The 10,032-nt window shown below is 53.3% G+C and overlaps 1 protein-coding gene across 1 annotated transcript in view; it reads right to left on the minus strand.

The window, feature by feature from the left end:
- The window catches only part of ZBTB7C (zinc finger and BTB domain containing 7C), a 314,604-nt gene extending 304,839 nt beyond the window's left edge, over positions 1-9,765 (minus strand). Inside the window, exon 1 of the mRNA XM_072952317.1 lies at positions 8,685-9,765. The gene's annotated coding sequence lies outside the window, so the exon portion shown is untranslated. The remainder of the gene's footprint in view (positions 1-8,684) is intronic.
- Positions 9,766-10,032: the final 267 nt, after the last annotated feature.

The following is a 10,032-nucleotide window of genomic DNA, read 5'->3' on the forward strand; positions in this document are numbered from 1 at the left end:
AATATTTTGGATATACTGGGTTAAACAAAACACCTTACTAAAATTCACTTTACCCATTTCTTTTTACTTTTTAAAAATGTGACTGCTGGAAAACTTTTAATTACCAGGATGACTCACAGTGTATCTCTGCTAGGCTGTGCTGCTCCAGGTCATAAGCCGTTTATCCATTCAGCTCCCAATCAGGAAAAATGACCTGTCCCCAGTCTCATCCTCTGTGCAGCCATTCTCTCTTCTCAAGGCCAACCGTGCCAGGCATGCCTTAGTAGACATGGTGCCCCTGACAGCGACAGCGACAGCGACACTGAGGCTCCGAAGCCTCAGGGTGAGCATCAGACGTGTGTCTCCCCTTCTGCAGAAGGGAGGGAAGAAAAGGAATCCTGCCGCCCCTCAAGGGACATTAACTCCACCTACACGTGGGCACTGGCTTCCCAGAGCTCATCTTCCTTGTAGGATTTCCATCCCCTGAAGTCAGGTGGTGGCTTGGGAAGGAGGAGGTGGAAGGAAAGAAAGTTGTGAATGACCTTTGACATGAATCCTTGGTCTTCTCTCTCCTCTCCCTTCAGGTTAGAAACAGAAATTCACAAAACACATGGCTAATAGTGGCTTCCCTGTGGGGAGCCCTCATCTTTGTCAGGAGCTGTGCCAAGTGTTCTGTGTGCATCTTCTCATCCCATTGTCCCAACCACCCAGTGAAGCTGGATATCACTGATTTCTGGATAAGCAAACTACAGCTTAGGGAGGGTGAGGACTGGGCCGAGGGTAACCACTGGAAAGTGGCCAAGTCAGAATTCAGGTCTGAGCAGCTCCAGACCCACACTCCTCACCACCCCTTAACTTCTCCAGGCCTCAGTTTCCTCCTCTGCAGTATGGGGACAACACCTGCCTGAAGGCAGAGTTGGGGGCACCGTGGTCCCCAGGGACCCAGCTTTCCCCGGGAGTAGGTTCTGGGCTCCTGAAGAGCCTCCAGTCTCCAGGGTCCCCAACTCTAGCCACTCCCTGGCTGGGCTGCACCCCACATGCCAGGCTGGCAGACATGTCCCCTTTCTCTGGACCCTGAGGCTCCACGTGGCCCATGCCTCCTACCTGGGTGCCCTCGACTTCCTGTCTCACAGAGTTAAGTGCCTCTAGCCCCTTACATCAAGGCTCCACCTAAACTTTACTGCCTTCAAAAATCCATCAAAACTATTAAGTCAAATACAAATGGTAAATTGGCACATGAAAAAATGCTCAATATCACTAATTATCAGAGAAATGCAAATCAAAACTACAATGAGGTCAATCATCTCACACCAGTCAGAATGGCCATCATTCAAAAGTCCACAACTGACAAATGCTGGAGAGGCTGTGGAGAAAGGGGAACCCTCCTACACTGCTGGTGGGAATGCAGTTTGGTGCAGCCACTGTGGAAAACAGTATGGAGGTTCCTCAAAAGATTAGGAATAGACTTACCATATGACCCAGAAATCCTGCTCCTGGGCTTGTATCCAGAAGGAACCCTACTTCAAAAAGACACCTACACCCCAATGTTCATAGCAGCACTATTTGCAATAGCCAAGACATGGAAACAGCCTAAATGTCCATCAACAGAAGACTGGAACAAGAAGATGTGGTATATTTATACAATGGAATACTATTCAGCCATAAAAATGACAACATAGTGCCATTTGCAGCAACATGGATGCTCCTGGAGAATGTCATTCTAAGTGAAGTAAGCCAGAAAGACAAAGAAAAACACTATATGAGATTGCTCATATATGGACTCTAAAAAAAAAGAAAGAAAGAAAGAAAAGGAAAAGACAAATGAACATAAATACAAAACAGAAACAGACTCATAGACATAGAATACAAACTTGTGGTTGCCAGGGGGGAGGGGGGTGGGAAGGGACAGACTGGGAGTTCGAAATTTGTAGATACCAACAGGCATATGTAGAACAGATAAACAAGATTATACTGCATAGCACAGGGAAATATATACAAGATCTTATGGTAGCTCACGGTGAAAAAGAATGCAACAATGAATATATGTATGTTCACGTATGACTGAAAAATTGTGCTCTACACTGGAAATTGACACAACATTGTAAACTGACTGTAACTCAATAAAATAAAATAAAATATTAAGTCAAAAAGCTGCTTCCCATCCCAGGCCACCCTCCCGCCCTCTGGTTCCCAGGAGGTGATGCTCTCCCCCACCCCTCCACTCTCCTCCCTCCCCCGTGAACTCACTCTCAACAGAGGCCTTGACATCAGTGGGCTTAATCAGGGCCTCACCTCCCACAGGAAGGATTCTGTATTTCACTCACTTAGCAAAACACTTCTTCAGCACCCACGGCGGGCCGGGCATCCTACTAGGCCCTGGGCACAGCCATGACAGCGACAAAGCCCCCGGGCTCCTGAAGGAGCCAAGGCTTCCCCCAAACAGCGATGCCCTAAACACATGAATCCAATGATACAGGTTCATATTTCTTGGGGTTCTCCTGCTGTTATTTTTAGGTCAAGGAATGAGTAGTTAATGGGCAGTGGGTTTTGTTTTGCTATTCACAGTGGTAAACAAAGTATGATACATTCCTTGAAGGAATGCAACACATCCATTAAAATATGTGTCTAAAGAACAGGATGGCATTATTGGTAAAAATGATAGAATGTTCAGTAAGGGACAGCTTGCAACACCATGTACCAGTAGCTCTTAACACAACGATGGAGGGAGGTGTGTAGTGAGAAGTACTTTTCGAAGCACATCCGCAAAGTATTGGAGGTGGGGCGGAATGGGGGAGCTGTTTTCCTAACTCAAACTGCGGATGATAAACCTCAATGAAATATTCTCAGCCAGTGAGGAGACTTGGAAAATACATTTTATTCTAAATATCAGTGATTCGCAGTGGGAATGTCCCAGACTCCTAAGAAAAAGAAATCTTTCTGTTTATGAAAAGATGATATGAATTTTTAAAGTTTTAGAAAACAATGTTTAATCTTAATTATATTTGTATGTGAGTGAGTGTGGGTGTGTGTGTGTGTTGTAGTGGATACAGAAAAAAGACTGGAAGGAAACACACCAAAGTTGGCGTGTTGTAAGCAGTCTGGAGTTTTAGTTTTACACCTTTTCATATTTTCCAAATTTCCTATCATGACTCTTATTGCTTTTATAATCAGAAAATAAGCAGTACACTGAACGCTAATAGTTTTTTAATTTCCTCATGAATCTGTTTTTACAGGCACCATTTCAGTGGGGTTTGGAAATCAGCAGGGTGTGAAACACAAATGAAATTCCCCATTCCTGCAGGGCTGAGCGTACCCCTTGGCCCTGAAGAGAAGCTCTCCCTGCATCCACGCTGGCAGCCAGCTGTCCACAGCTGTTCCGAGGAGGCTGCAAATGAACGGAGCTGGTGGAAAAACACTACATTCCTGACTCTCCAAGGATGGCATTATGCTTGGAACTCTCGCTCACCAAAGAAGTAAATAAACAGAGCAAGAGAGGGAAAGATGGCAGCCAAGCAAGCTGGAGGAACTTCAGCCTTGGAGGTGGGTCAGCTGCCAGGGCTCCCCAACTCTTAACTCAGCATCTGGAGGAAGACCCCTCTGCCTGCGCCAACCACCCTTGTTAAATCAGGGCTAACGTTGCTTGACCACGGCCCCTCCTGGGCTGCACCCCTTGAATGTCACCTTCCCTCCCTGCCACACATCTGAGTATGTAAGAACAAGCTTTACTTCCACCTCTAGGCTAAAGAGACCCCCAGGGCAGGGCTCCCCCATCCCCCGCTGGCTCATCTTCATACGCCCCCTAGCACTAATGGGCATATCTGCTCACCAACTACCTCCTCAGCCACTGCTCCATGCCAGGTACCGCTCTGCACTGAGGATACAATGGGGAGCAAAACAGACAAGCTCCCTGCCTTCACAGAGCTTCCATTCTAGTGGGGGAAGCAGACAATAAATGCAAGGAGAATCAAGACTATATTCCAGAATAGGGAGGGTATATAGCTCAAGTGATAGAGCACATGCTTAGCGTGTACAAGGTCCTGGGTTCAATCCCCAGTACCTCCTCTAAAAATAAATAAACCTAATTACCTCCACCCCCTGCCAAAATTAATAACAATAATAATAATAATAAATAATATACAAAATAAGTAAATAATTTTTTTTAAAGACTATACCCCAGATAGACTGGGCTGCTATGAAGACTAGATTACCAGGCTGTTTCAGCTGAGATCTAACCACAAGGGAAAGCCAGTTGTGGGAGGATCAATGGGAAGGGCCTGGCAGACAGGGACAACCATGGAGAAACAGGTGAACTTGATGTGTTCAAGGAACAAAAAGGACTCAGGTGGTTGGAGGACAGAGAGTGGAGTGGGGTCAGAGAGGCAGGCAGGGCATAGACCCCGAAGAGCCCACAGGAGGGGCGCACAGGAGTGGCCCCCCTGCCTTACTATAGGAAACTCAGTCCCCAGCTCCTTGAGGCTGAGTTGTGCTGTGACAGCCCGTGGAGAAGGACTGCATCTCTTGTTTCAGGTGACTCGATGACCGGGTGCTCCCTCCATCTCTGATGGCCAATCAGCTTGACTCAGGGCTCTCAGAATGCCTATGGAATCCTGTCTCTTTTCATCCACACCCCACTGTATACCCTTGCCCTCCCAACAGGCTCTTCACGGCGCCCAGCCCTTGGTGGGCGTTCAGCAAACATTTTCCGTGCCCAGGCCTTGTGCCAAGCGCGGAGGATGTGAAGATGAGTGACACAAGTCCAGACCCCCAAAGCTGCACCGGGCTCACGGGGCATCGCCCTCAGTCAGGGGCTGCCCAGCACCCACTTCCCCAGGCAGGCCTCCTGGGAAAACCTGCTGTGAACGCCTGACATGGTTCTGAAGGGTGGATTAACTCACTCCAAGGGATTAATCGGTGCCTGGCCTGCTTCCTCTGCCCCCACCCTCATCCCTCCCTCCACTGACCCAAGGAGAAAACACGCCTGCCCGGTCTCAGGAATGAAGCTGTGATCGGTGGGACGGCAGGTACTATTCATCTGAGGACACAGGAGGGTTTTGGTGTTGGCTTGAAGAGTGGGAGGTGAGGGGGACCACCGGGACTGGTCTGGGGAAGGGGTGGGGAAGGGGGGAAAGAGCTCTGGGCGTGGGCCTCGAACCCCCTCAGCCAGCACCACTCAGGAAAGCCAGAGCTCACAGTCACAGGGAACCACAACTAACGACTAACGTGTCGCTTTTGGAATCTCCTCCTGCATAAAAATCATTATTGCCATTATTTCAGAAAAGCCAATTACCCCCACTTTGGGTTTGCCCTGTGAGGTTTCTGGGGTGTGGCCTCATTTTGTGCAAATGGGGGTTCCATGCCCAAGGAAAAGTGCACCCACTGGCTCTAGGAAATGTTTGTATCCCAAATCCCCCAGAGCAGCCGAAGTTCCGAGCAGCCCTGCAGACCCCTCCCCAGCGGCCACTCCAACACCCGCCATGCTGCCAGGCAGCAGGTTTTTGCCCAGTGGGCACAGCCATCCGGGGGAGAAGTCAGCGCCCAGCATGGCTCCAGACCCTTGAGTCTCTTCTTCCCAGGAGGGGAGGAGAGGTTATAAATAGCCTAGACTCCTTCAGCCCGACACAGGCACAGATCCCACACCCCCGCCCCAGCCTCAGCCAGCTGGTCCCTCCTCGCCCAAGTTCCCACAGCCTGCTGCAAGAGGGAGGGAAACGGCACGCCCACAGTGGGGGTGGGGAACAAAGTCCTTCAGGTCCCCCTGAGAGTGAGTGGCCTCCTATGAACTGTGACTATAACCCCACCACACCTCTATGCCCCTTTGTAATTACAGCGCTGAAGAGGGGCAAGGGGCTTGCCACATTATCGGGGGGCCTCTTACACCCTGGTCAGCCCAGAAACCCCAGGTTACATGCTCAGAGTATGTGAATGCAGTGAGCAAAGTTACAGGACTAACATTCTCCCCTCTCTCTGCCTCAGTCTCCCCATCTGTAAGAGGGACAAGAGCTGAACTATGAACTACCCATGAGATTAGCATGCAATGGAAATTGAAAAGGTCGTGTCAAAAAACAACACTGTATTATCATGAAGGTACCCATTTTGGTTTCTTCCACAGGCACCCCAAGCATAGCTTTGGGGACATTGATTCTTATCTGTTCACCAGAGAAGAATTATGCTCAGTGACATTGCATTAGCCTTGAATTCTTGATACTGCATGCCCTTGAAAGCATCACACTTACAGGCCATTTCTGACTAATACAGATTGACATACACCACATCCAGACCGATTCTGATTTCCTATGGCTCTGCAGGCCAGACCATGACATTATAGACTGAAGAACAAGCATTGCGCTAGAGTATTTAGGTTTGGGAGGGAAAAGAAAGTTCTCTCAACAATCATTCTGTTTATCATTCAAATCCTTCCCACCCATGTACGCTGGTAAGAAACAAGTGACTAAAATTTAAGTGGCCAACTCGCAGTTCTTTTTAATTAAGACACTTTGTTTGCTCAATAAAATACAGCGTAAAAAACATTTACTGCAAACCCACTCATTGATGTCTAATAGCTGTGTCAAATCCTCATAACAACATTTATTCCAATTCCCCCAGATAATTGCTCATCTTTCTCATTTAGTATCCACAACAGCACGGCATTTGTGTCCAAGTGTAATTGATCCAGAATTGGGCTCTCTTTCAAAAATATCTGTAAAACCTAATTACCAGGAAAACAGAGCTCTGGCATCCTACGGAAAGTGGGTGCTTCACAGTGAGACAAGCTGCAAACTCATCTTGGCTAATCAAGCCACATTATGTTACAAAAGGAGTTTGAGGGATTCGGGGTGAGGAGGGAGCAGGAAAAGTTAGGATCATGTCAGACTGGAAATCTGCAGTGACAGTTCTGATTCTGTTCAAGTCAAGGGCAGAGGACAGGAAATTAGCTGGCAAGCATGGATGTAGAAAGTACCAGATAATGAGCCCATGATGGGCTTGGAGTGTGGGGGTGGCATTTCTGATCTCAGGCCCTCCAAGGCTTTGCTGAGGGAACTCTTTCCACCCTGGCCTGTGAGGATGATGTCATTTCTAGTCCCCCTGGACCTCTAACCACTGTGGCAGGTCTCTCTCCTTCCCTGGGCCCAAGTCTGCTCATCTGTAAAATGAGCGCTCCTAATATTTCTAGGGTCTCTTTCAGCTCTAAAATTCTGTGACTTCCTTTAAAGCAAAAGGCATGCTTTCTCCTCAGATACTTGTTGGGGTTGGGGGAACAGGGAGTGGGAGCAGGACCAGCCAGAATGAAGGACTGAGTGTTTCCAACTCTCATGCAGTTCTGTATGGACTTGCAACACCCGGGTATCAGACCCACTCCCGGGATAATGATTTCTTTCATCCCAGGACGGACCTACCCGGGTGGTGCTAACCTCGCTGCCCTAGATTCATCAACCTGGCCAGTGAGGAACGGGGCCAAACCGCTGGACTTGTCGGAGCCTCTCTCCCCAGAGCTGACCACGGCACATCTTCCTATTCTGAGGGTCCTCCCTTCCCACTCTCATCCCTCTTTCCGTTCCAGAGACCTGAGAAACCCAGCCCTAGCCTAGCGAATGGTCCTGCGAGGCTTCCTAGGCAGGCAGCACACGCCACCAACTCTTGGCTCCCCTGGTCCTGGACCCTCGACGCCTAGGATACTAGCCTCCGCGGCTGGATTCAAAGGAAACGAGAGTGGTTGCCGCTTCGCTTTTCTTTGGCTCCTCTTCCGCCCTCTTCCTAAAGAAATCAGAGAAGCAGCCCGCGTAACAAAACAACACAGCGGCCAAAGAGGACTCGCTTTCAAAGACGCAAGAGACACACACACCATGAGGGAAGACGCGCCCGGTTCCTGTGCGTGTCGCTTGCAAGAGGCACCGCGCTGCCCTGAGCGGGCGACAGGTACCCGGCTGGCCGTGGCTTAGCTTTCCGGAGACACAGAGGAACCGTTGCGTGCACCCATTTCCTACAACTTCCCAACGAACAGCAGCATGGGTCTCAAGGTGCTGCAAAGACGCCACCTCGGTCAGGGACCAGCACGAAGACCTCGAGGCGCGTCGCGAGATGCAGAATCCCAGACTTTCCAACCCCTGTCCTAATCTTCAAGATAAGATGGTATGAGGTGTGGGTGCCAAAGTCTCAGGAAACCGCCACTCTCCAACCTGCTCCCGCGCCTTCCCGATAGAAGTGTGGTAAAACTTTTGGCAGAAACCACCTGTGGCTGCCGACAGGCCCGTCCCGCCAGGGCCCGAAGGCGCCGCCGAGCCTAGGGCCGCACGCGCCCGCAAAAGTTCCCTTCCAGCCCCGCGCGCCACTTCGCTCCGGGCCACGGTGCCAGCCAGGAGGCGCGGCGCCCGCTCGCTGGCTCGCTCTCCGCTGGCTCTCCCCTCCTCCCTCCTTCCCTCCTCCCGCCTCCTCTCGCTGCATGGCTGCCGCTCGGAGCCCCTGAATAGCCACCGCAGCCCCCCGCCTCCTGCCCGCCGCGCTGAGGGCACCCCTGCCCTCGCCCGCGCCCCGGGGCGCGCGGACCGCCAGCCGCCTAGCAACAGTCCGGGAGATCACTCTCCCGCACCAGCGATGCAGAGCCACCTTCCGGGAGCCCCGCGACCCCCGACCTGCCTCGGCAGCCGAGGTGCGGAGGAGACCGCGACGCTCGCTGCCAGTGCCCCGGCTTGGCGCGCGAAGCCACTCACCTCTGCGCGCCGCCGGACCCGCGCGCCTCCCGCACTTGGCGCCGGGCCGCGGTCCTCGCGTCCTCCTTCGCCGCCGCTGGCCGCCGCGGTCCGTCCGTCCCTGTGCGCCGGAGCAGCGCGGGCCGCGCGGCTGTCAGAGTCTCGTGGCGGGGCTGCGCCCGCGGTGTGGAACCGAGCGGCAGCGGCGGGTGCGCGGCAGCTCCTCCCTCCCCGCGCTGCGCCTCCGCCCTCCTCGCGCCCCGCCTCCCTCGCAGCGGCTGTCAGCCCCGCGCCCCGCGCCCGGCGCCCGCGCTGCCCGCGCCACCGGCTCGGGGGGCGCAGTGGGCTAAAGGGCCCGGATGTCTGCGGTCGCCTCTCGCTCGCGCCCGCCCCCTCCGCTGCGCTCCCTCCCCGCCCTGCCACACATGCACTTGCTGCGTCTAAACCTCCTCCTTGGCTCCAATTAATTTCTATTTTGACGGTAACTGTGGCGGTGGGCGGCGCTGCGGGGGGCACCCAGGACCCGCAGAGGCGGCGGGCGGCAGTCAAGACGCGGCGCAGGGGCAGAGTTGGGGGCCGGGCAGAGCCACCCTCCGCTCGGGGCTCCACGTCTTTTTTCTTTCTTTCCCTTTTTCTCTTTGCCTCCTCCAGGATTTAAAGCGACAGCCCCGGCCGAGGCGAGGGGCCAGGCGACGGCCGTTTCTCCGGTCTCCAGACGCCCTCTGCGGCCCGGCCGGACCCGCCCGCACCCGGAGCACCGGCTCCAGACCGCCGGGTATTTTTAGGTCCACACCCGGCCCGGGACAGCGGGGCGGCAGAGCTTGGCTCGGTCGCCCCGGCGCACGGCTATTTTTACAGAGTCTGATTGGGGGAGGAAATAAAACAACTCAGCAACTGCTTTCCCAACAGAAAGTAGGGAGCAAGGAGTGGGGGCGAGAAGTTTCCCAAATGCTCTCGGAATTCCTGAGAGCTCAGAAAGACTCCTCTCCGACACGAGAAACCACAGGCGTGCAGCACTCCAGAGCTCCCAAATCCCTGCGGGCAGCCCAGCCCTAGAGGTTGCTTGGGCGCGGGATCCCCCACCCTTCGCCGGCCAGGTACCCCGCACTCTATACCGCACGCGCCAGGGACCCGCCTCCGGCCACACGGGTCACTTCCCGGGACAGCCTAGAAGGCGGCCTTCCGATGCATCCAATAACCCAGCTACGCAGCCAAGGGGCGGGTCCTGGGAGGACTTGGCTCCGCCCTGCCTCTCCAAGCTCCTCCTCCGCGGATACGGTACCCGCTGGAGAGAATCCTCCAGACGCACAGTGAGCGCGAAGCGGTGACCCACACCGCAAATGGCCCATCCGAGGGAAGAGGAGAGGGT

The sequence above is a fragment of the Vicugna pacos genome, chromosome 30, assembly GCF_048564905.1.
Source record: "Vicugna pacos chromosome 30, VicPac4, whole genome shotgun sequence".
In the NCBI taxonomy this organism is placed as follows: Eukaryota; Metazoa; Chordata; class Mammalia; order Artiodactyla; family Camelidae; genus Vicugna; species Vicugna pacos.